Raw genomic sequence first — 28000 nt, 5'->3', positions numbered from 1 at the left:
TAACAACCGTGAATCATGCATGGATCATCAGGTTTTACACAAACCTGTGGAGTCCATGCTAGCTCAAGTGTACACTGGGAGACATACCTTCTAAATACAAAGATATTTTCTAATTTATTTCAATATTCTATAAAAATTATACTTTTCACTCATGTTATTGCAGATAATTTGTATCATTTGTAATTAAACATTTTCTCAAGCTTATAAAACAGAAGCTCCTCTGGACCTAAGAAAGGTGTTAAACACCATGATGGTGTTTTTTGCAGCTCAATATTCTCAACCTTGCTCATCGTGCGAACATCCAGAGTGTGATATCAGGTTTGCTGATGCTGCTGGATTAGTGTGATTTTGTACAAGTTATTTAAGTGTGTGTGTGGTGTGTGTGGGGGGGGGGAGTGCACCCAATGGTGTGTCTCTCATCCAGCTCTCCTCATACCATAAATTAGAGGAACCCCAGAGGTGAACTATATACGACCTAGTTTTCATATTCTTTCTCTCTTGTTCTCACTTTCTTACACACACACACACACACACACAAACCTACAGTGTTAGTGAACAACATACATTCAACACCAGATATATTGGCAGTCCATGAAAATGAGCGTAAATGAATATGTATAATGAATAACACATGCAATCTTTGGTTTAAGCAGATGGAAATAAACATTTTTATTCAAACAAACATCTCATCTCATTTCATTATCTCTAGCTGCTTTATCCTGTTCTACAGGGTCGCAGGCAAGCTGGAGCCTATCCCAGCTGACTACGGGCGAAAGGCGGGGTACACCCTGGACAAGTCGCCAGGTCATCACAGGGCTGACACATAGACACAGACAACCATTCACACTCACATTCACACCTACGGTCAATTTAGAGTCACCAGTTAGCCTAACCTGCATGTCTTTGGACTGTGGGGGAAACCGGAGCACCCGGAGGAAACCCACGCGGACACGGGGAGAACATGCAAACTCCGCACAGAAAGGCCCTCGCCGGCCACGGGGCTCGAACCTGGACCTTCTTGCTGTGAGGCGACAGTGCTAACCACTACACCACCGTGCCGCCCTCAAACAAACATGAAAAATTTTCTTAAGTTTTAAGTTTAAGGTTTTAAGTTAAGTTTATATCTTAATTTTATTTAGTTTTCTTAATTAAGTATTGAAACTTTTCCTGCAAAAACAATCAACTCCCCCTCAATTCATATCTGCTAAAGATGGCCCTAGAGAGAATAACAGTAATGAGCCTCTTCCTGTAAAGTCTGGCAAAAATCTGAGTCCACTCCTCCGTGCACTCCTCCAAGGTCCTTTATAATCTTACATTTGTGCAGTGGTCTTCTCTTTTCAGTTCAAAGCCTGAGACTGAGAAGTGTTTGATCATGGCACCACAAACAAAATGTTTATGTATTTACAATATACGATAATTACAACTAAGAATGCAGACAAAGGTGATCGTGATTAGTCGGGAAGCAGACAAGAAGGAAAGAGTTACAGATGGAAGCACGTGCCTTTATTACTTGTAAATGTCACCAAGAAGAAAATTTAAAATGAACAGTCACAAAATGCACGGGTTGAACAAATAATAGTGATCAGTGATTGGTTGGGAACAATGGTGATCAGTGCTTGGTCATTAAGAACAATAGTGATCAGTGATTGTTCATTAAGAGCATATATTATTAATGATTAGTCATTAAGGACAGTGGTGATCAGTGATTGGGTTAATGGTGATCAGTGATTGTTCATTAATAACAAATGTGGTCAGTGATCATTCATTAAGAACATTTGTGATCAGTGATTGGGAAGTAAACCAATGGGGATCAGTGATTAGTCACTTTTGTGGCAATTGTTAATAGTGATTTATAATCAAGAACATCCACGATCAGTGATTAGTCATTAAGCATATCCATGATCAGTGGTTAGTCATCAAGAGCATCCATGGTCAGTGACTAGTCATTAAGAACAGTTGTGATCAGTGATTTGGGTTAATGGTGATCAGTGATTGTTCATTAATAACAACTGTTATACGTGATTAGTCATTAAGAACAACTGTGTGTAGTGCTTGGTCATAAAGCACATCCATGATCAGAGATTGGTCATTAAGAACATATATGATCAGTGACTAGTCATTAAGAACAGTTGTGATCAGTGATTTGGGTTAATGGTGATCAGTGATTGTTCATTAATAACAACTGTTATACGTGATTAGTCATTAAGAACAACTGTGTGTAGTGCTTGGTCATAAAGCACATCCATGATCAGAGATTGGTCATTAAGAACATATATGATCAGTGATTAGTCATTAAGAACAGTTGTGATCAGTGATTTGGGTGAATGGTGAGCCATCATTGTTCATTAATAACAACTGCGATCTATGATTAGTCATTAAGAACATTGGTGATCAGTGATTGGGAATAATGGTGATCAGTGATTGATAAATAAAACAACAGAGATCAGTGATTAGTCATGTAGAACAATGGGGGTAGTGATTGGTCAATAAAACAGTTGTGTTCAGTGATTAGTCATTAAGAAAAATGGTGAGTAGTGATTGGTTAGTAAAACAGTGGTGCCCCATGATTAGTCATTAAGAACAACTGTGAGTAGTGATTGGTCAGTAAAACAGTGGCAATTGGTGATTGGTCATTAAGAACACATGTGATTAGTCATGAAATGATGTGGCTCAGTAGTGATTTGTCATTCAGAACAATATTGATCAGTGATCAATAACCCTAGTCACAATTTCTTTCATTGTTTTTTTTTGACAGCCATGCCTGAAGTCCTTATCAAGACAACAACAACTACTACTACTACTACTACTACAAAAACGAATACAATTTAAACTATAAGGTCTTGTTGCCATCTGTTAGGCTTCATCCAGTGACCTGCTGATACACTGCAGCTACAATCCATTCAATCCAGGACCAATCTCGGTGATGGTTAGTTCACTTTTCAGCTTTAGATTGGATGTTAAATGGTATTAGAATCTGTGTTATTTATTTATTTATTTGAGATATTAAATATTCATTCATCCATCCATCCATCCATCCATCCATCCTGCTCAGCCTAAACCACAACTCTATGTTTGAGGCAGAAATTCATCCCACTATAATTCAGTATTTATACTGTAGTTGCTGTTTTGTTTGTTTACTTGTCTTACTTGCACCTGCCCTTGAGGGTCTTGTGAGGTTTATATTGTACAAATATTATATATGGAAGATATTACATGGTTGTGTGAAGATATGAAGTTTATCTTCGAGTGGTGAATTTATATTTCACGAGTGAGCGAAGCGAATAAACTTCATATCATCACGCAACCATGTAATGTTCTTTATATTCTATGGACACAGCCACAAAAATATGCAAGTTAATCTAAAGAATTTAAATTTTGAACCAGTTCACCATTTTGACAACGCACATCAAGTCAGCGGGAAAGCACTGGAAGTGACGTCATTGGTATGAAATATTGGGAAATATGTCACTCAGATCCGCGATGTATTTTGTATGAAAAATGCGAGTTTTTCAACACGAGAAGATAAACTTCATATCTTCAAGCCAACGTGTGATTTTCTTTTTATTATACAGACACGTTCACAAACAAAAAGTACCCAAATTTATCAAAATAATTCACTGATTTCCTCACAAGTCACATATAATGATTTATTATATCCTTACCTTAATCCTCTTCATCCCTACTGGGACATAAGGCCATATCCCTCATCTAAAATACACGGAGTGCAGAATTATTAGGCAAGTTGTATTTTTGAGGATTAGTTTTATTATTGAACAACAACTATGTTCTCAATCAAACAAAAAGACTCATAAATATCAAAGCTGAATATGTATGGAAGTTAGAGTGGGGTGTTTTTAGTTTTGGCCATTTTAGGAGAATATGTATGTGTTCAGGTAACTTTCACTGTGCAGAATTATTAGGCAACTTAATAAAAACCAAATATGTAGCCAATTCACTTATTTATTTTCACCAGGTACACTGATATGACAACTCCAGATTTGCAAATAAACATATCTGACATTCAAACACAAAACAAAAACAAATCAGTGACCAATATACCCACCCTTCTTCATGAGGACACTCAAAAGCCTTCCATCCATAGATTCTGTCAATTTCTTTATCTGTTCACGACCAACATTGTGTGCAGCAGCAACCACGGCCTCCCAGATGCTGTTCAGAGAGGTGTACTGTTTTCCCTCTTTGTAGACCTCACGTTTTATAATGGACCACAGGTTCTCTATGGGGTTTAGGTCAGGTGAACAAGGGGGCCATGTCATTATTTTTTTCACCTTTCAGACCTTTACTGGCTAGCCACGCAGTGGAGTATTTGGACGCATGAGATGGAGCGTTATCCTGCATGAAAATCATGTTGTTCTTGAAAGATGCTGACTTTTTCCTATACCACTGCTTGAAGAAGGTTTCTTCCAGGAACTGGCAGTAGGTCTGGGAGTTGAGTTTGAGTCCATCCTCAACTCAAAAAGGTCCAACAAGCTCGTCTTTGATGATACCAGCCCACAGCAGTACTCCACCTCCACCTTGCTGGCGTCTGAGTCGAAGTGGAGCTCTGTGCCCATTACTGATCCAGCCACAGGCCCATTCATCTGGCCCATCAAGAGTCACTCTCATCTCATCAGACCACCTTAGAAAAATCAGTCTTAAGATATTTCTTGGCCCAGTCTTGATGTTTTATCTTGTGTGCCTTACTCAGTGGTGGTCGTTTTTCAGCCTTCCTTACCTTGGCCATGTCCCTCAGTATTGCACACCTTGTACTCTTTGACACTCCAGGAATGTTGCAACTCTGGAATATGGCAGAACTGGATGCTAATGGCTGCTTGTTAGCTTCACGCTTGATTTTCCACAGATCATGTGCAGTTATTTTGCGCCTTTTTTTCCCCACACGCTTCTTTCAACCCTGTTGACTATTTGCAATGAAACGCTTGATTGTTCAGTGATCACGTTTCAACATCTTCACAATTTCAAGAGTGCTGCATCCGTCTGCAAGACATCTCACAATTTTATACTTTTCAAAGTCTGTCAGATCTCTCTTCTGACCCATTTTGCCAGAGGAAAAGAGGTTGCCTAATAATTATGCACACCTGATATAGCGTGTTGATGTCATTAGACCACACCCCCTCTCATTACACAGATGCACAGCACCTGATATACTTAATTGGTAGTAGGCTTTCAAGCCTAAACAGCTTGGAGTGGGACAACATGCATTAAAAGGATGTTGTGGTCAAAATACTCACTTGCCTAATAATTCTGCACTCAGTGTATTCCCATGCAGGGATTGACCAAGGATGGCTCACGTGACATAAAATAGTTCCACCACTGATTAAGCAATGTATCTCACAACGTCAAAAAATTAAAAAATGTATATGGTGTGAGTCAGTCATGGTATATCCTGGATATACCATGAACTGACATCATAATTTCAAGCTATACGGCTGACTCAACTCAGAGCTGTGGCTCCGCGAGCATTTCTGTGTGTGTAGATCTACACATCATGATCACACCTAGCGAGGCAGGCGATAGCATGGTACATTGCACACGCGCGGGTCAAACGTCACTCCAATGTAAACAACAAACATGGCTGCCTCCAGTGTGTTTATGCTGCGATTCAGTCTCATAGATGATGAGGATTTGGAAGATTTTATAGACTCAAGGGATGGAGAGAATACAAAAAAACAAACAAACTATGGATTAGCCATCGTGGAGAGGGACAAAGATGATGAGTTAGACCTCAATTTCTTTTCTTCAGATTTATTTCTAATTCTTTATAGTTAACGCTTTTATTTTGGAATTTTTTGATGAGGGATATAAATGAAATATACCATGCATTGAGAGGCTCCAGTAATTATGGATTCTCTGAGGTGACTGGCATAGTACTGCGCCCCTCACAAAACAGTATGCCAGTTTATAATGCCAGTCACCTCAGAGAATCCATAATTTCAACTGGAGCCTCTCAGTGCATGGTACATTTGATTACTATGGACATGAGTGTTTTACTGGGAAATACGCCACTCATATTTTTCATACAAGCTCCATCCGGGTCATGGAGAACCAAAACCGTGACATAAATCTCTATATATCACTCATGAGGAAATTGATGAATTGTTCTAATAAATTTGGGTACTTTTTGTTTGTGAATATGTCGATATAATAAAAAGAAAATCACATGATGGCTTGAAGATATGAAGTTTATCTTCTCGTTTTGAAAAACTCATATTTTTAGAAGAAGAAGAAAAAGCCTTTATTTGTCACATGTACACTCAAGTACAGTGAAATTCGCTCTCTGCATTTAACCCATCTGAAGCAGTGAACACACACATGCACACACAAGTGAGCAATGAGCACACACACATACCCAGAGCGTGTATTTTCATATGAACTACATCGCGGATCTGAGTGACATATTTAAATAATATTGGCTGGTGCTGAGTGGTATATCAGATAAATTTCATTCAGCTAGCATGATACTGAACAAGTCGAAGACGAGTAGGTAAATGGAATATATGTGATATACCATGAAAAAAAGCCAGCCAATATTATTATTATTATTATACATACACATACACACTCTCTTTTCCAGTTTCTCGATGTCCATTGGTACGTTTTTCTCTTGTAAACAGAGGGGAACCACACATCACACACATCACATTATCTCTAGCCGCTTTATCCTTCTACAGGGTCGCAGGCAAGCTGGAGCCTATCCCAGCTGACTACGGGCGAAAGGCGGGGTACACCCTGGACAAGTCGCCAGGTCATCACAGGGCTGACACATAGACACAGACAACCATTCACACTCACATTCACACCTACGGTCAATTTAGAGTCACCAGTCAACCTAACCTGCATGTCTTTGGACTGTGGGGGAAACCGGAGCACCCGGAGGAAACCCACGCGGACACGGGGAGAACATGCAAACTCCACACAGAAAGGCCCTTGCCGGCCCCGGGGCTCGAACCCAGGACCTTCTTGCTGTGAGGCGACAGCGCTAACCACTACACCACCGTGCCGCCCAGAGGGGAACCATCAGGGCCTTTTAAGCCTTCAAAGAAGACCCAAACATAGCATTTCAAATGTTATATTTAATTTCTTTCATTCTTTAATTGCTTTCATAATTTCATGATAATTATTCTCTTCTGATTCTAATTTGGCCTCATTTTCTATCAAATTTGCTTCAGAAATGAAAGGGTTACTGTCCTGAAAACATTAAAATCAAGTTATCCAATGAGATTGTTTTGTTTGTTGTCTCTAGGCTGAGAAGAGTTTAGAGCTGGCTCACTCATTGGTTTGGACTTCATTACCGGGACAGAAGGTCATGACAGTATATGTTTATGTAGGAAGTGACAGATGAGTTAACCCAGCCTTTCTCAACTGGGGTGCCGCGGCACCCTAGGGTGCCATCTGGCTTCGTTAGGGGTGCCATCAAAAATTATATATTCTAACATTGAAATAAATAAAATGAATTAAAATTCCAAAAAACGATAGTTACACTAATGCAGATCATCGCCGCCTCATGCATCATCAAAATTTGTCTCACGGCCCCCTTTCCCATGTCACAACGTCACTGCCGGGGTCAGCGTATGGTCAGCGTGACTGCGTATATTTTATATGGGGGTGCCTTGAGAATTTGCATACTTCTGAAGGGTGTCATGACTGAAAAAAGGTTGAGAAACGCTGAGTTAACCAATCAGATTTTGATTTATAGTGGACGGGACCAAAAATTTATCGCCGTCAGCCTTCTCGAAGGCCAACGCAAGTTTAACCATGAGTCGGCGCTGTCAGTGCAGCAGTGAAATAACCTTCCAGCTGATGTAGCATTCATCAGTAATGTTAGCAAATGCTAATAAAGCAGTCATAGCTAGTGCTATCAAGAGCAAGTAGCACAGACTAACGATTGAGAAACTAAGATTTCAGTCTCCAGACTCTTCTTCCACTCACGCTTGCCACAGTATTTTTCACTCAGACTTAAGTATTCATTTCCCTCTGTAATTTACTTAGTTACTTTTAAAATCAACATTGACAGTTACACAAACGGAGCAACCTGGCAGCCTGCTGCTAATCCCTTGCAAAATCCCTTGTCCTGTTGCTTTTTCAGTGTCTGGCTAAGTTTTGGCTGAGCTCAAGTCCCAGCTCTAATAGTAACAGTTCACCACTACTTGTAAATATGCTTGAAGAATATCTAATGAGGGGCGGCACGGTGATGTAGTGGTTAGCGCTGTCTCCTCACAGCAAGAAGGTCCTGGGTTCGAGCCCCGTGGCCGGCGAGGGCCTTTCTGTGTGGAGTTTGCATGTTCTCCCCGTGTCCGCGTGGGTTTCCTCCGGGTGCTCCGGTTTCCCCCACAGTCCAAAGACATGCAGGTTAGGTTAACTGGTGACTCTAAATTGACCGTAGGTGTGAATGTGAGTGTGAATGGTTGTCTGTGTCTATGTGTCAGCCCTGTGATGACCTGGCGACTTGTCCAGGGTGTACCCCGCCTTTCGCCCGTAGTCAGCTGGGATAGGCTCCAGCTTGCCTGCGACCCTGTAGAACAGGATAAAGCGGCTAGAGATAATGAGATGAGATGAGAATATCTAATGAAGTTTTGGGAGTCTTTTGGGTGTTCAATGCATTTTCTCTTTCCCAGTGAAAAAAGAAATGCTTCTGTGCGTTGCAGCAGAAAACTGTCTCATTGAATATTCGCATCAGCTCAGACGTGTGACATCATGGTGTCTTGACAACCATGCAATATCATACACCATATTCAACACTCATTCTCCATTGAGTGACGTAATACACATAGGATAAATGATATGCTAACAATATTGCATGCTATCAAACAAAATTAATGGAACCCACTAGAACAGAATAGAATACATGTTTTTATTACATGGAAAAAGTGTCCTGTATGTATAATAATTCTTGATATTTCACTCTGATGATGTCACTCCCAGTGTTTTCCTGCTGACTAGATGCACGTTGTCAAAATGGTGAACCAGTTCAAACTTTAAGTTTAACTTGCAATTTTTTGGTGGATGTGTCCATATAATATAAAGAATATTACACGGTGGTGCAAAGATACTGTTTGAAGTTTATCTTCTTGTGTTGAAAATATGTTCAACATATCTTTTCTCTGTATATATATATATATATATATATATATATATATATATATATATATATATATATATATAAACCCCAATTCCAAAAAAGTTGGGACATTGTGTAAAACATAAAAACAGAATGTGAAGCTTTGCAAATCATAGAAGCCCTATATTTCATTGAAAATAGTACAAAGAAAACGTATAAAATGTTGAAACTGAGAAATTTTATTGTTTTTTGAAAAATATATGCTCATTTTGAATTTCATGTCAGCAACACATTTCAAAAAAGTTGGGGCAGGGGCAACAAAAGACTGATAAAGTTGTGTAATGCTAAAAAAATCTAATTTGGTTAATTGGCAACAGGTCAGTAACATGATTGGGTATAAAAAGAGCATCCCAGAGAGGCGGAGTCTCTCAGAAGTAAAGATGGGGACGGGTTCACCACTCTGTGAAAGACTGCATGGGCAAACAGTGCAACAATTTAAGAATAACGTTCCTCAATGTAAAATTGCAAAGAATTTGGGGATCATGTCATCTATGGTAGATAATATCTTTAAAAGATTCAGAGAATCTGGAGAAATCTCTGTATGCAAGAGACAAGGCTGAAAACTGACACTGGATGCCTGTGATCTTCAGGCCCTCAGGAGACACTGCATTAAAAGCAGACACGTGTCTGTAGTGGAAATCACTGTATGGGCTCAGAAACACTTCAGAAAACCATCGTCTGTGAAAACAGTTCATTACTGCATCCACAAATGCAAGTTAAACCCAGATAAAAACAATATCCAGAAACATCACCAACTTCTCTGGGCCCGAGCTCTTGTACGATGGACTGAGGCGAAGTGGAAAATTGTCCTGAGGTCTGACAAATCAAAAGTAGAATTTTTTTTTTTTTAGAAATTATGGACACCACGTCCTCCAGGCTAAAGAGGAGAGGGACCATCTGGCTTGTTATCAGTGCACAGTTCCAAAGCCAGCATCTGTTATGGTGTGAGGGTGCATCAGTGCACATGACATGGGTAGCTTGTACATCTGGGACGGCATCATTAATGCTGAATGATATATACATGTTTCAGAGCAATATGCTGCCATCCAGACTAAATATTTTTCAGGGAAGGCCTTCCTTCTTTCAGCAAGACAATGCCAAACCACTTTCTACACATATTAAAACTGCATAGCTCTGTAGTAAAAGAGTCTGGGTGCTAAACTGGCCTGCCTACAGTCCAGACCTGTCTTGCATTTAAAACATTTGGTGCATTATGAAGTGCAAAATACAACAAAGCAGACCCCAAAGTGTTGAGCAACTGAAATTGTATATCAGGCACGAATGTGACAACATTTCTCTTTCAAAACTACAGCAGTCTCCTCAGTTCCCAAACATTTACAGAGTATTGTTAAAAGTAGAGGTGATGCAACACAGTGGTAAACATGCCCCTGTCCCAATTTTTTTTTAAATGTGATGCTGACATCAAATTCAAAATGAGAATATATTTTTCAAAAAACAATAAAATTTCTCAGTTTCAACATCTGATATGTTGTCTTTGTACTATTTTCAATGAAATATAGGCTTTCCATGATTTGCAAATTATTGCATTCTGGTTTTTTTTGGAATTGGGGTTGTATATTGGTGTGTATATATATATATATATATATACACCAATATATTCCATGAGTTATTCCATGAGTCATACATTGTCAGGTACGTGAGGGAGGCGGATGTATGTGCAGAAGTGTTCAGTTTAATAAAGTGCATATAAATATAAATACACACAAAGGCAAACAGTCCAAAATGGCAGGCAAGATTAGATACATGAAAACAGGCAAAAGGGTCGGTCGAGGTGTAAACAGTACATAAAAAGCTAAGTGAGAACAATAACGAGAAACAGGCACAAGAATAAAGAAACCAGAAAACCAAGAACACAGGTAAAAAGGTTCAGTAATGTGTACTTAACGTAGCATAATATTTTGCGATGCAATTGCATCAGCTCAGTCCTTAAATAGGTAAACACAGTTCTCTAATTGAGTTCCTTGCTCATGGCACACATGCTGGAGTCCACTCGGCGCTTGCTGGAGTCCACTTGGAGCACGCACAGCCTGAGGCGCGCCTTCAGGTGCACGCACCACAGCACACAGGGCTGACAGAACCCCCTCCTAAAAAGCTCCCTCTGGGAGCAAAAATCCATAATACTCAGCCCTGGTGGGGTTTCGGGCTCAGGCTCAGGACATGACTTGGGTTCTTGGCCAGGAGTGAGCTTGCGCTGAGGACTTGACTTGGGTTCTGGGCCGGAATCGTGCTCATACTCCGGAACTGACTTGAATCTTGGACTAGGCTCGGCTCCAGGACAGAAGGTGGCCTCACACTCCAGGCTGGATTCAAGCTCTGGAGATGAGTTGAGCTTTGGGCTGGACTCTAGCTCCAGCTCAGGAGATGACTCAGGCTTGGGCTCTGGATCTGGCTTGGGCTCAGGGCTGGACTCAAGCTCTGGAGATGATTTGAGCTTCAGCGATGACTCTGACTCCAGCTCAGGAGATGAGTCAAGCTGGAGTTCTGGAACTGACTTGGAGGTAGGGCTGGGCTCGAGTTCAGGTGATGACTTGAGCTCTGGTGACAACTCTGGATCCAGCTCAGGAGATGACTTGACCTGGAGTTCAGGAACTGGTTTAGATACAGGGCTGGAAGTGTGCTCAAGCTCCAAAGATGACTTGAACTCTGGCTCCAGCTCAGGAGATGACTCAAGATGGAGTTCTGGAACTGCCTTGGATGTAAGGCTGAGCTCAAGCTCAGGAGATGACTTGAGCTCTGGACTTGGCTCTCTTATGGATTGTGGACCTGGCTCAGGTACAGGCTCAAGCTCTGTCAGCGCACTGCTTTGGTCCTGATTAGGACCTGGCGATGGGACGACACAGACGTCTATATGGCCAGCTGAGGCAGAGGTCGTTCCGACATCCTCTGACACAGATTCAAGAACAGGCTCAGGTTCTGGCCTTAACTCTGGCACCAGCACTGAAACTGGCGCAGATGCCGACTCTGGGGTTGGCTCTGGAGTAGGCACTGACACAGGCTCTGGCGCTGGCTCTGGAGTAGGCACTGACACAGGCTCTGACGCTGGCTCTGGAGTAGGCATTGACACAGGCTCTGACACAGGCTCTAGAGTAGGCTCTGACACAGACTCTGGAGTAGGCTCCGATGCAGGCTCTGGAGCAACGGCCTCCTTAGCTGGGTCGGCCACTGGCATGATTGCCCCTCCCCAAAACTTCTCATGGGGTTCCACCTTTTCTAATGATTCAAAAATGAACTTGAGCATGGCAAAGAAAGTCTGTGAACTTCGAAGACACAGGTGCTCGACACGAATCAGGTAATCCACCCATCTGCGTGCTTATCCAGCAATAAACGTTAGTATGAAGCTTACCCAGATGGGTTTGGGTGGTTTGGGCTCTTGGAGGTCCTCATAGAAGAAGTCACACTGTAACTTGAATCCCATAGGGTGATATATTCAGTAATAGATTGCCGGGGGGCTCCAGTCAGTCTTCAGCCAAAAATACAAAGCGAGGGGCTGAGACAGGGAAACCCAGAAGCGGCATGGGATTGAGTACTGAAACGCTTCTGCTACATCCATTGTATGGCGAAGTATTCTGTCAGGTACGCGAGGGAGGCGGATGTATGTGCAGAAGTGTTCAGTTTAATAAAGTGCATATGTAAATACAAATACACACAAAGGCTAACAGTCCAAAACGGCAGGCAAGATCAGATACGTGAAAACAGGCAAAAGGGTCAGTCAAGGCATAAACAGTACATAAAAGGCTAAGCAAGAACAATAACGAGAAACAGACACAAGAATAAAGAAACCAGGAAACCAAGAACACGGGTAGAAAGGCTCGGTAATGCGTACTTAACATAGCATAATACTTCGTGATGCAATTGCATCAGCTCAGTCCTTAAATAGGTAAACACAGTTCTCTAATTGAGTTCAGGTGCACTTTGTTCACGACACGCGTGCTGGAGTCCACTCGGCGTATGCACAGCCCGAGGCGTGCCTTCAGGTGCGCGCACCACAGCACTCAGGACTGACATACATAAACTGATCGCTGACGAGGCATGTAGCACTGAGTTGGCTATAAGCCATGTACGACAAGATTGAGTGGAATAACTGTTTTATTCTATCTACATTCACTGGATTTTGAGAAACAGAGCATTTTTATTTTTTGTCAATTCAATAAATAAAAACTTTATACAAAACGTCCAACAAAATAATTTCCTCTTAGAATGTAAACAAACCAGCGAAATGACAGTAGCAATTTGTGAAAAATGATATAATATTCTTTATATAATATTAAATTCTTGAAAAATTAAAAAAGATACGTTCTTACCATCAATTACTTTTATTCCATATTTTGTTGCTTTTTTGTATTTTGGGGGGTTTTGTTTTCGAGTAGCGTTTTTATTTTGCCCTTGGTTGGTTCAGCAACATGCGCCGCCATTTTGTTTTTCTCTACTTACAGTATCCTTGACTTGCAAATGACGTCAAAGCAAAATAGAAACCTGGATGTCGGCCATGTTGGTGGATATACAAATGCGGGGTCAAGCGACATTCCATACAAAACATAGTCACACATATGCAACTCTCTCTGTTTTTTCACTGCTTTAAGTGTTCTTTTAGCTCTGCCATATCTTTCTGCTGTATATGGTTGTGGTCACAACAGTACTCGTGACCGTGGCACGTTCCGATTTTTTAGAATTCCGTCTGTGATTCAGAAAGAGGGCGAGGAAACTCTGAGGTTTAGTACAGAGAGGAGACGAGCACGGCCGAACAACATCGGCAGGGCTGATCTAACAGAGACTAAAACCAAAACAGCTCGTGTTTGGAGTAATCGTTTTATCTCAGGTGAGATTCAAAAGCTTTCTCGATAATATCATGGAAGAATTTTATTTTGTGTTGCTAGAATTTTGCTATAAAATGAGCGTTCTCTTGTCATGGTTCACTCTGTCGTTGTTATAATTTTAACACATGTATTACCATTTCGCTTCTAGGAGCGCCAGAAAAATTATACGATAGAAACAATCCAAACTGGGCACCCACTCAGAAAATGGGCTATGTTTCATCCAAGGTCGGACTTGATTCTTCAGCAGCCAAACCAGATAGAACGTGATATTTGGGTACTCGATGGTCTGTAGAAGCATCTTATCTTCAGAAAAATCTGACTTTTTAAAATAACATGGGTCAAAACCACACATATTTATCTAATCTTTGTATCAAATCTTCAATCGAGCGTTCAAATTGTGGTAATACTGAAAAAATTTAGCATTGTTTACAGACACGCTTTCAACGGCTGTTGTGCTAATTGCTTTGTATAGACCCTTTTCACTCACGTGACCTTTGTAAACGCGACCGCCATTTTGGACATGAAGAAATAACGGTTTATGGCACAGACCCTTTTGGTTCTCGATCATCTAGTTGCTACAATGACTGCTTAGACTGCAACAATAATACCTAACACACATTTAAGTATCCGTCGTGAAGACGTGAAACTCGTTGAGTGACGAGTGTGTTCATTGATAAGCTAACACAATCTAAAAGTAGACATACCATCACACTGCCCTGGCGCTGTGTACAGTTTACCTTCTATGGTTTGTGCACTCACTATTTGCCATTACTTTCTCCAACCCAGTGTTCGAACTATGCCGATATTTTCAGGGGGTCCCTTTTTTTCCCTTGGGGGGGTGCTTGTGCTTGTCTCAGAGCGCGGATCTCCAAACACATGAGAAGCCTATCTTACGCACATATCACGCGGACTCCACACCTCCACACACGCATCGCATCTGAAGTCATAACTCATCAGGGGAAATCGTGTCCGCATTGGCATGTTCAAAAAACAACCTCGTGTCAACAATGATACCACACGCAAGAAAAAAAAAAAAACAGTCAGGCTACTCAACACAGCTGATCCACAGCAGCACCAAAGCATCACTGGAAATCATGTCAACAACCAATCTTCCATTTCAACACGCGTCAACAAACAAATGGCACCACAAACATGCACGAATCGGTCAGGCTACTGATTCCAAACCCACAGCAGACGAATAATTAAATGCATCTTACCTTAAAGCAGAATCGACCACAAAGGAAGTGTGTTGGCACTGTTGGCACACTTCCTTTCTACTAGTTTGTGTCCCCAACCTGGCAGCAGCAGTCGTTGTCATATCGGTTTATTTTATCTTTGATGTAAACATAACACTTCTGATATGCAAATGCTTCCCATTACACACGATTGCTATGTCAATAAACATCATTTTGCCAATATTTTAGAGACCATCCATCTTCTCCGTCGGTCAGCATCTGTCGGGATCCGATAAAATGATAAATCTTGCCTTGTGTGTTGATGGTTACTACATCCAGGTGCACAACAATATAATGGCATGATGGAAGTCTTGCTGAAAGTAAAAACTTTCTTTGATGGCTATATTCCTTTCGATGCTTCGCCGTAGTTCCTCGTTGTTGGCTGTGGTAGATTACTGGTAGTACATGTCCAAAATGGCGGCCGCGTTAGTCGTGACGTCACGTGAAAAGGGTCTATATCCACCATCATGGCGGATGCTCATGATGTAGCATATTTTGATCATGTAGTTGCAAGTCATCTATATGAGTTGATATCCTTGTAAGAATTGATTCCTCAATTCTTACAGAGCCCCACAGTTATGGAACAGCCTTCCAAGTAGTGTTCGGAACTCAGACACAGTCTCAGTGTTTAAGTCTAGGCTGAAAACATATCTGTTTAGTCAAGCCTTTTGTTAATGGTGTTTATGAGGTAAAGGTGTAGATCTGGAGGGTCCTCAGACAGAGTGTTTTGGTAAACTGGGATGTATGGATGCTGTCAGTCCCTACTCACTTGCTCACTCGAGTTTGTTGACAGTGTAGTGGTTGGCTGCTTTATGTCCTGGGGCTCCCTCGTGCCTGTGTTACCTTCTGGCTCCCCTTTTAGTTATGCTGTCATAGTTAGTTTTGCTGGAGTCCCTGCTTGCACTCAGCAAAATGTATTAATACTCATCAAGTGACATTAGGCATACCTAACAGCCTATGTTTTCTCTCTTTTTCTCTTTTTCTCCCCTCCCCCCCACTCGGTCTGTCCCTCTGAATTACATGTCAATCCTGGGATCGAGATGCTGACCTCTTCTGCTCCTCGGACCTGCCTGATCCATCCTGATGCCCTACGTCTGGTTGGAGCCTCATCACATCGCTCCTGTGGAGGACGGCCCCATATGGACAGTCGAAAGTCACACTTGGAGGACGCTCTGGACTCTTATAGTAATGCTTTTATGTCTGAGGACTACAGTTGACTTGCTAATTTTAGGACTGCAGTTGTTATGAACAGTTTTGCACTCAAGTTTCCATCAGTGAAGAGTTATAACATCAGCGAAACAGATTTCATGTTAAAACTGTTAAAAATGTTATAATCACATTGTCTGTTATCACCCAAATGAGGATGGGTTCCCTTTTGAGTCTGGTTCCTCATGAGGTTTCTTCCTCATGTCGTCTGAGGGAGTTTTTCCTTGCCACCGTCGCCACAAGCTTGCTCATTGGGCATAGATTAGGGATAAAATTAGCTCATGTTTAAAGTCATTAAAATTCTGTAAAGCTGCTTTGCGACAATGTCTATTGTTAAAAGCGCTATAGAAATAAACTTGACTTGACTTGACTTGATAGCCTAGTACTGGAGTAGCCAATCAGAACGCGCGATTGCTCATATCTAGTGAATGTGGATAGAATAAATGTGTATATATATATATATGAGTGATTCCACGCTTATGGGTACTGAAATGGGGACATGAACTTATTTTTAAAAATTCACCTAAAACCATTTATTTTTTTACCATCAGGTCACAAAACATGTAATCTTTAATGACTGATATGTTAAAAGATAACTTTAATTTTCTGAGATGTAATAAAAACATATTTATATGCCAAAGTCAAGCCTATGAGTTCCAAAATGATGTCTGTTACATTACTTCTGTTACGATTGTCCATCTCGCGTCTGTTACAAATTAATTACAATCTAGCTATATACCATGTTAATCTTATTGAAAGAATGTGCATGTTTATTCTACTACACATGTTTATTAATTATATTTGCTAAAACATCACCTTCCTATGTTTCAAAAAGTAATTCTACATTGTTAAAATTGAGAATATATATGTCCACAACACTTCTGTTACGTTCTGACTTTGGCATATAAATATGTTTTTATTACAGCTCAGAAAATTAAAGTTATCTTTTAACATATCATTCATTAAAGATTACATGTTTTGTGACCTGATGGTAAAAAAAGAAATGGTTTTAGGTGAATTTTTAAAAATAAGTTCATGTCCCCATTTCAGTACCCATAAGCGTAGAATCACTCATATATATATATACACCTGAACTTTGTTTTGTTGTTCAAGGTGACATGATTTTATTTTTGTCTTGTTGTTTGTATTAAACCCATTTAACTTGAGCGACCAATTAGCCAAACCAATATAAGAAGTCACCAAGAAACAGACTAATTAGGAAAAGGATGAGTTGTAAACAAAAACAAACAAACAAACAAACAAACACATTAGCCCCCTCTAAAAAAAAAAAACATGCTTTTAGTGGGTTTGATGCAGGGGGTTAGTCCTCTTGAGTCTTCCTCTCTCTTTCTGGTTCTTTGTTCCTGTGACTTATTGTTGTTGTTTTGCTAAATCGGCGTCCTTCTCTCGTGCTCCTGTTCATGCGTGCTGCACGCGCATGGGTACGTGTGTGCGCGTGTATGCATGCCTGTGCGTGTGTGTGTATGTGTGCGCGCGCGCATGTTGCCATATCGCTCTGGCTCTTTTTACTGAATCTCTGTTCCGCTCGCGTGCCTCGGCAGTCCTTCTCACTTCTGATTATTATTTTCCCCCAAATCAGTCAAACTAGTTTCGGCTCCTGACAGCTGTGTGTCTGTGTGCGAGTGTGTGTGTGTGTGTGTGTGTGTGAGAGAGAGTGTTTTCCTGCACTGTTGTCTCCTGCTCGGGACGAAGAGAGACCAGGACTCCGTTTGGACCTTCTCCTCCTTCTCTTTCTCCTTCTCCAGACTTCTCAACAGGACACTAGGGTAAGTGCGCTACTTCAAGCATCCTTACACTCTCCAGTGTCAGTAGCTCCAGGATTTATTTCTTATTGCTAATGTAGAAAGCTTAAACAGCAGCAGTTATTCATTCACTTCATGCAAGACAGAAGTGTTCAGTGTGTGTTATGCACAACCAGTTCTAGTATTTGATGCATATTTAAGTCCAAGATAGATAGATAGATAGATAGATAGATAGATAGATAGATAGATAGATAGATAGATAGATAGATAGATAGATAGATAGATAGATAGATAGATAGATAGATGTGAATGCACAGGTATAAGAGATCCCACTTCCTCCACTTTTTTTATTCGTTTAACTGATTCCATCAATCCAAATGATGCTTTGTGCCCTTGTGCAATAATTAGCAATAATCATGACCCTCCTTAATAAGGGTTCAAATCATCATTCCTCACTTCCTAGGATGCTTCCATGTGGATCCCTTCTGTTCTCGGATTTTACACTACATTACAGACCTTTACGTTTTCCTCCATCTGGACGAATCTACTGTAGCTTTAACTTTGTTTTCCGAACGAGGTGAGAATTGCACGTTTGGTGTAAATGAATGCCTTTGCTAGACATTCGTGTCCTGAAAAGGTGACACACAGGTGTAGCGCACCTGTATCACTAGCAAATACATCAGCACGCAGTTTTTCACAAGGCTTTTTACATTTCCCTCTAGCACCATTCTACAATCTCAGCTGAGACGAATTATTTGTGAAACATCATTGCATGTCGGAAATGCTGATACGATGCTATGAAAAAAAATCACATTGTAATCACAAGTAGGCTCTTAAAACAGAGGCATCAGTGTGTTATCAGCGCACGAACAATGCTACTTCTTATTATATCCAGTCAGTGCTATAACTTTGAGTCACTTGAATCATAAAGCATGATGTCATCCTGTTTTTTCTAACTCTAAATGAATTAATTTGCAATGATTGATTCTATAAAGTGTTTCTTGCTACTCGATTCAGACTGAAGACGAAGCCAGGAAGTACTGTAACTGCGTCGTACTTCCTAGTACAAACTAAGTGTTTCCAGAGAAACAGGATATTTTGGACATCAGCAGAACGAGCAAAGTGCTTTTTACGTTAATATTCAAGTCAATGTTCAAAATGGCCGACAAAACATGCCATTCACTCCACGGTCCGTTCCAAAGGCACAGAGGGGGGAGATCTTTTCCGCTTACGTTTCTTCAATTCACTGCTCCCAAAACAAGAACTAGTGATGGAAACAGTTGTCATTAATGCTACATCCATCACTGGTGACTTGTCCCGCCACTGGAAAGGAGAAGCGCAGGAGAACTCCAACAATATACTGTATATCTTGTGAACACGGATAGTGAAAAAGCATGCGTAAAAGTTTGCTTTTAACATAACACACAGGGCAATACCGATGAAGTCAATTTCACACGTTAGTTTTTAATAACGGTGAACGCTTTGTGTTAAGAGTACTGTGCAAAAGTCTTAGGCACATGTAAAAAATGATGTAGACCAAAAACGGCTGAAAAGATCATGAAATGAAATGTTTCAAGATTAAAAAAATACTATAAACAGTAAGCAGTAAGCCATAATAAATGAAATAAAGTCAATATTTGGTGTGAGACGACCCTTTGCTTTAAAAAAAAATAGTAGTCTCAGGTACAATGAGTGCAGTTTTATAATGAAATGATAGGTTAGCAGTAAAAATGATAGCTGTAGGTTTTACTGAGCATCTTACAGAACCAGCCACAGTTCTTATGAGCACTTTGACTGTCACACTCGCTTCCAGTGGTGTAGTCGAGTCACTAAATCTCGAGTCCACTGTTGATCCGAGTCAAGTCCGAGAACAAGACTCCAACTGCACCATTTGACGGTGGCTGTTGCTGCCTTTATGTGAAAGCGTCTCTGCTCCTGTGTTGGACTAACGTTACTGCCCGACTGCCCCATTTTAGTTAATAGGCTACAGATAAAAAGCTTGTTCATCTCTCAGTAAGCCCTGCCCAATATCAACAGGGCAATGAATGTGAGAGAGGGTTAACACGAGCTAGTTCATCACTCAGCAAGCCAGCCCTGCCCACTATCAACAGAGCAATGAACATAGCGCATCACTTCCTTCTCTGGGTGGAGTCTTGCCAAATGACGATTGAAGTTTGAGGTCGTCCCCGTCGTCTCCTGGATAGTTCTTCTACATATGGAACACATAGCAGTGCGTTTTTTCCCACTGCACGAGAAGTCTGTATAAGCAAAGCGGACAATCCTAGGGGCGTCTCTCCAGGCATTTTAGTGCCATTAACATTAGTTTGTTCCTGAACATGATGTATGAACAGGTGAATGTGCATTCTCTTGCACAAAGTTAGTATAAAAATTAATGTAGATATAAATATCTCATCTCATCATCTCTAGCCGCTTTATCCTGTTCTATAGGGTCGCAGGCAAGCTGCAGCCTATCCCAGCTGACTACGGGCGAAAGGCGGGGTACACCCTGGACAAGTCGCCAGGTCATCACAGGGCTGACACATAGACACAGACAACCATTCACACTCACATTCACACCTACGGTCAATTTAGAGTCACCAGTTAACCTAACCTGCATGTCTTTGGACTGTGGGGGAAACCGGAGCACCCGGAGGAAACCCACGTGGACACGGGGAGAACATGCAAACTCCACACAGAAAGGCCCTCGCTGGCCCCGGGGCTCGAACCCAGGACCTTCTTGCTGTGAGGCGACAGCGCTAACCACTACACCACCGTGCCGCCCCAGATATAACTATCTCATCATCTCTAGCCGCTTTATCCTTCTACAGGGTCGCAGGCAAGCTGGAGCCTATCCCAGCTGACTACGGGCGAAAGGCGGGGTACACCCTGGACAAGTTGCCAGGTCATCACAGGGCTGACACATAGACACAGACAACCATTCACACTCACATTCACACCTACGGTCAATTTAGAGTCACCAGTTAACCTAACCTGCATGTCTTTGGACTGTGGGGGAAACCGGAGCACCCGGAGGAAACCCACGCGGACACGGGGAGAACATGCAAACTCCACACAGAAAGGCCCTCGCCGGCCACGGGGCTCGAACCCGGACCTTCTTGCTGTGAGGCGACAGCGCTAACCACTACACCACCGTGCCGCCCCAGATATAAATATCTTACGCCAAATTATTATGGCATGTTACAAAAAGTAAAGAAAAAATCAGAGTCCTCGTCTCCAGTTTATGAGTCCGAATGCAGTTAAGGCACGAGTCCGAGTCATCAGTGCTCAAGTCCAAGTCAAGTCACGAGTCCTTAAAATTAGGGTACGAGTCGGACTCGAGTACTACAAGGCTTGTAGTACAAGCCTGCTTGCTTCTTAATTTTGCACCAAAACCCAGTAGCCTTTATTATGTTTTCTTTTTTAATCTGAAAAGTGCTCTCTTATATAATATGCTGCTCAGATACAAACACTTTTTTTTCTGTAACATTTAATTATGTGCTGGAAAACGAACGTTTAGAACTCTAAAATGTTTTTGTACTGACTCGATAATGTAGAAGTCATAAAATAGAAATCTATAACAAAGTTTGTATGAAAACAAAATAGGGTGCCTAAGACTTTTGCACAGTATTGTATGTATATTCCCATTTCTCAAGGATGTCTTATGTATTCTTGACTAAAAGTGGGTAAATCGACTGAGTAACCATTTCTTTTTATATTTGTACATTTTGATAATGACTGAAATTAATAAGAGAGCTCATAAAGGATTTGCATCCCCAGATCTTAAACCTTAAACCTTGAGTCCAAGGGACAGCTCTCCTTTTTACTCTGAGAGAGAGAGAGAGAGAGAGAGAGAGAGAGAGAGAGAAGTGGAATGGTGTATCCCCCCCCCCCCCCCCCCCCCCCACATACACACACACACACACACACACACACATGCTTGCACACAGAGACACACAGACACATACACACACTGCTAGGAAGACTTAGACTCTCTCACCTTCATATTGACACCTCATCTGTTATCATTAGGCACAGAGTCAAACAACTTCTCGAGATGCATATGTGTGTGTGTGTGTGTGTGTGTGTGTGTGTGTGTGTGTGTGTGTGTGTGTGTGTGTGTGTGTGAGAAAGGGAGAAATAGAGTGTGGGAGAAGATGGAATCTGTGTGTGTGTGTGTGTAATGTGTAGTGTGCGTGCATGTATATCTTCGAGCTCTCTCTCGCTGTATATGATTGATGGCGCTGGGTCCAACACACACACACACACACACAGGAGATTTAGGGGTTAGTGTATCGACATGATGTGATCTTTGAACTGTCAGGCAGAATCAAGGACACATCCGTCATGTCCAGTAAAAATGCTAGTTCTATAATTTATATAATATATATTATATAACTATATTCTATTCCTATATTAGGCGGCACGGTGGTGTAGCTGTCGCCTCACAGCAAGAAGGTCCTGGGTTCGAGCCCCGGGGCCGGCGAGGGCCTTTCTGTGCGGAGTTTGCATGTTCTCCCCGTGTCCGCGTGGGTTTCCTCCGGGTGCTCCGGTTTCCCCCACAGTCCAAAGACATGCAGGTTAGGTTAACTGGTGACTCTAAATTGACCGTAGGTGTGAATGTGACTGTGAATGGTTGTCTGTGTCTGTGTGTCGGCCCTGTGATGACCTGGCGACTTGTCCAGGGTGTACCCCGCCTTTCGCCCGTAGTCAGCTGGGATAGGCTCCAGCTTGCCTGCGACCCTGTAGAAGGATAAAGCGTCTAGAGATAATGAGATGAGATATTCCTATATTATAAAAATTCATATTTTGCATTGCATTTAAGATGTGAAGGATTGTATTATTATTATAATTACAATAAAAAAGTCAAGTTTCAAGTCAAGTTTATTTTTATAGCGCTTGTAACAACGACATTGTCGCAAAGCAGCTTTACAGAAAATTAAAGACTTTAAACATGAGCTAATTTTATCCCCAATTTAAAAAGTTAATCACCTATTCACTGCAGTCTGTCTGTCGTCTCTCTGTCATCAAGATGCTTTATTTACTTTGTACTCGTAATTTTGTCCCAGCAATACATTTCTTCTACAGTATCCAGTACAGACATGTTATATAATGTATACAGTACTGTGTAAAAGTCTTAGGCACATCCTGAAAAAACGCTGCAGAGCAAAGGTGGCTTTAGAAATAATGAAATGAAATGTTTCTACATTAATAAAGAGCGGTAACAGTCTCAAACTAGACTGCATTTCTGCAGAGAAAATGCAAAGTGTGCTTGCTGAGCTGTAGCAGAACAGCTATCATGCTAGCATGCTAAAAGCTAGCATGCTAACATGCTAATGCCAACATGCTAACAACTAGCATACTAACATGCTAACAGTTAGCATACTAACATGCTAACAGCTAGCATGTTAACATGTTAATGCTAACATGCTAATAGATAACATGCTAACAGATAACATGCTAACAGATAGCATTCTAACATGCTAATGATTAACATGCTATTTGTTAAAATTCTAACACTTTAAGGATAATATGCTGACAGCTATCATGCTAACATAGGGTGACCAGACGTCCCGGTTTTACCGGGACAGTCCCGATTTGGGGTTGTGTGTCCTGAGTCCCAACAAAAGTCTGTCGGGACACGGATATGTCCCGGTTTTCGCCACTGAGCAGCGTGGGAATCATTAGCGGAGAAATGTCTGCATTTACTATTTTGATGAATTGACAGGAATTGCAAACTTTCCTGGTTACTGCCCCCTGGCCCTGTGGCATGGGTGTTTATTTAGCCACATTATTCCAGACAACAGAACATGTTGCCATGCAACAATAAAATAAACATTAACTGGCACGAATGTTCTTTGTCTAGCAGCTAGCAGCAGTAATGCCGCAGCAATTATGCCGAAAAGAAAATGTACCTTTTCCAAAGATTTACAGGGCACCCACCCCTTCCACCGAGAGGTGCAGAACAATGCGCACGAAGCCTACTGCACACACTGCAAGTGCTTTGTTCTTGTACTGAGTTGGGTAGCCTATGCTGCAAATGCTGTGCGGTCCTGTGGGGGCTTTCCTCAGGCTGTCGCCCCTCTCCTCCTTTACTGCTGTTTTGTTTGAGTGTATATTTACGGAAGCCGCGAGAGGCCCTTCATATAATCTTTTTTTATTCACCTTGTTATCCCGAGATAACGACATAATTAATTCAGGATCTCAAGAAAACAACACAACTAATTCAAGATCTCGAGAAAACAAAACCGTTATTCCGAGATCTCGAGAAAACAAAACCGTTATTCCAAGATCTCGAGAAAACAAAACAATTATTCCGAGATCTCGAGAAAACAAAACAATTATTTGATGATCTCAGCTGGATCACTGTATCTCCGTCAGTAGAGACAAAGCCAGGCCAGTCTTCTGCGGAGGTGCTGCAGACTAATTTTGAAATTATCCCTTATTAAAAGCCTTAATGCAATCTCTCCCTGTGTTAACCCCTGATCAAAATATTGCCTTATTAGGTGATCAATTATTCCAGACATTCTAATGACCAAAGTTGCGTCTATACAGAATGAGAAATAGCCCCAAAGTCAGCATATCACAAGTCTCTTGGCGTACCTGAATGAACCATTTCTCAGCTGTTTACTCGAGATCATGAAATAATTGTTTTGTTTTCCCGAGATCTCGGAATAACGGTTTTATTTTCTCGAGATCTCGAATTAGTTGTGTTGTTTTCTCGAGATCCTGAATTAATTATGTCATTATCTCGGGATAACAAGGTGAATAAAAAAAAGGATTATATGAAGGGCCTCTCTCGGTTTCCGTAGTATATATTCTCAAATCACTTGTCTCTTTTTTGTTTCTGTTTAACATACCATTCTGACAGTTTGGCCATATTGCTGTGTTGAACAGCTTGTTGCACCTTCCATTAAAGTGTTCACTTTTGTACACATCTTCTTGCTTTATTCATTCAGTTGTGGGGAATGGTTAGTAAGGTTGATTCTGACCTAGGCTATGTTGAGGTCACATATCTACTTTTTAAGTTCATGCTATAGTGCATACAATTTTAGAGATATAGCCTACATGTGCATATGCATTCTTCTTGGTGTTCTCACAAACAGGTGAAATAAATCAGTTTAAATTTGGCCTATGGACATAGCCTGGCCTATTCTCAGCCATTACAAAATCTGTTGTCTGACCATAATTTAACTGATCTGTATACCACTATGCTACTAGATAACAAAATGCCTGTTTGTTTTATTTCATGTGAGATGTTGATAAATGTGAGCTTCAACAAAATGATAAGAGCACCTCTCTGAGTGTCACTTTTACGTAAAAAAAAAAAGGTGTGCGTGCACGAGCATGGTCGCGCGCAAAAGTGTCCCGGTTTCAGACTAGGGAAATCTGGTCACCCTATGCTAACAGCTAACAGGCTAACATGCTAATGGCTAGTATGTTAACTTTTAGCATGCTAACACACTGAGGGTGACATGCTAACAGCTAACATGCTAACAGTTATCATGCTAACATGCTCAGGCGAACTCGCTAACAGCAAACATGCGAACTCTGCATGCTACCATGCTAATCCTAACATGTTAACAGCTCTCATGATAACATGCTAATGGTGAACATGCTAACAACTCGCAAGCTAACAGCAGGTATGATATCGTAATGGGTAACATGTTAACAGCTAGCATGGTAACACGTGAATGCTTATATGCTAATTGCTATCGTGTGTGCGTGTAAGTGTTCCTAATAAAGTGGCCACTGAGTTGAAGTTGATTTGCTGTCAAAGTCTCAAATGAGCAGATCCTTGCCAAATGCATCATCACCTATGGGGGAAGGGAGGGATGACTCAGTCAAGCTTCCATTGATTAGCAGCAAAATGGAGAAACAATGGACGGATGAAAGGCAAGACAAAGACGAGTGCGGGTCAGAACCGATATCGTGTGTGTGATGGTGATTTGGCCTGAGGTGCCGTATGAAGTTTGGTGGATGTGTGGTGAAGTGTTACTGAGCAAAACTCCATTCATTTGAATGGGACCAAAAATCAATGGAAGCCTATGGAGGTAAAAAGAGATGCATGAAAACCAAGGAAAAGATGAGTGCAGGTCTCAGATGAGGGGATGGATCTGTGCGGGGACTTGGCCTGAGGCATCAAGTGAAGCAGTGGCGGCTGGTAGTCTTTCAAACAGGGGAGGCTGGTCGGTTACGATATTTCCAGATTTAAAAAGAAAAAACACATCAATTTTGCCCATACTCTTACCTCTGATCTGGCTGATTGTTGGCAGGGTCACAAACTGTGAAATAACAGGTTCTTTTGGCCCATTAGCCTACTGTCCAATATACATGATGGTGGTGTTGGGGGGGTATATTTTAACATTTTATATTTTAAAATTGTGGCATGTTGTTTAAAAATTGATCATTATTGAAAGCAGCTCTTTGTCAGGAACCTCAGCAGTAACAGCAGAGTGTTCTGGAATAGGCACAAGCACTGACCTTGGGGAGCCAAACATAGAGCTGGGTGCCACATATTTCATTCAATGACACTTTCCCTATATTTTACTTATTTTGACTGAGAAATGTTTTATTGACAATTTTGATAGCCCTTCACTTTTAATCCAGGTCTGTAGTGTGAAATGTTCTCAGCTGTGTTTTTGTTTAAAAATGTTTTCCAAATTGTAGCTGTGTTTAATTCATATCCAGAAAAATATATATTCCAATATAATATACTCAGCATAAACATTTTAAATAGATTCTATATTTTTGTTTCATCCATGACATATTACTAAAGTAGCCTATTTACTGTTGTTGATGTGGGTCACTTGCTGTTAGCCAATTCACTTTCTCATACCAGGAGAGCTGAAAGGAACGAGTATTATTCCCTACCTTTTTCACCAAGTCAGTTTGAGGCGTTGGTCTACCCTGCTCTTGAATTTTAATTTTTTCCTCTAAAGGAAGACTGGCAAATGGCTTCGCCAAAATTAAATCAGCAATGCTTGGCATCCATGAGCAGCTTTCTTGCTAGCTGACTAGCCCCCTCAAGTTCAAGTTCAGTCACTCAAATAAACGAAATTTCTGGAACTAAGATAGCAAACTTGACAACACTATATTTACAATGAAAATATATACAAACTAAAAAAGCTGGTAGAAACCGTATGTAATGAATGAAATCGAAATGTAAGCTGATCTCTTACAATACACCACAGCACTTGCGAATCCGCATGGGACTGAACTGAAATTCACCGCTGCCTGTCTATAGTTGAAACGAGCTGTCAATCAAAGAAAATATCCGGCCGCTTTCACCAATCACCAGTCTCCTCGTGGAAAGCTTTGCCATGTCCCTCCCACTGTGAGGCTGGGAGTCCGTGGGCGGGCGTTTTTGCAGTATTTGTCCAATAACCGTCTTGCATTTTGAGATTGAAAAGCGCATAGCTCCCAAATGCCATTGAAGTCCACTGAGGCTGGGAGTCTGTGGGAGGGCATTTTCGCAGTATTTGTCCAATAATCGTCTTGCATTTTGAGATTGAAAAGCGCATAGCTCCCAAATGCCATTGAAGTGCACTGAGGCTGCGCTGCATCGCGTTGTCACGAGGGGGAAAAACTCACGCACACATTAGGCGAACTGGAGAAAGTTATAACGGAATGATTTCGCACTGTAGTTGGGTTGAGCACATATATTTCTATGATTCTGGATCTGAAATAGCAATGTTATAAGGTCGGCTATAACATAAGCCTAGTGCAATTCATCCTACACGATGTTCGTCATTTGTAGAGGAGGCTGAGCCTCCCTCGTTGTCTTAGAGCAATCGCCCGTGAAGTGAATTTTCTTGAAGTTTGTTC

This window comes from Neoarius graeffei, chromosome 3 (genome assembly GCF_027579695.1).
Source record: "Neoarius graeffei isolate fNeoGra1 chromosome 3, fNeoGra1.pri, whole genome shotgun sequence".
In the NCBI taxonomy this organism is placed as follows: domain Eukaryota; kingdom Metazoa; phylum Chordata; class Actinopteri; order Siluriformes; family Ariidae; genus Neoarius; species Neoarius graeffei.
The sequence above is the reverse complement of the archived record's forward strand: the minus strand, read 5'-3'. Positions refer to the sequence as shown.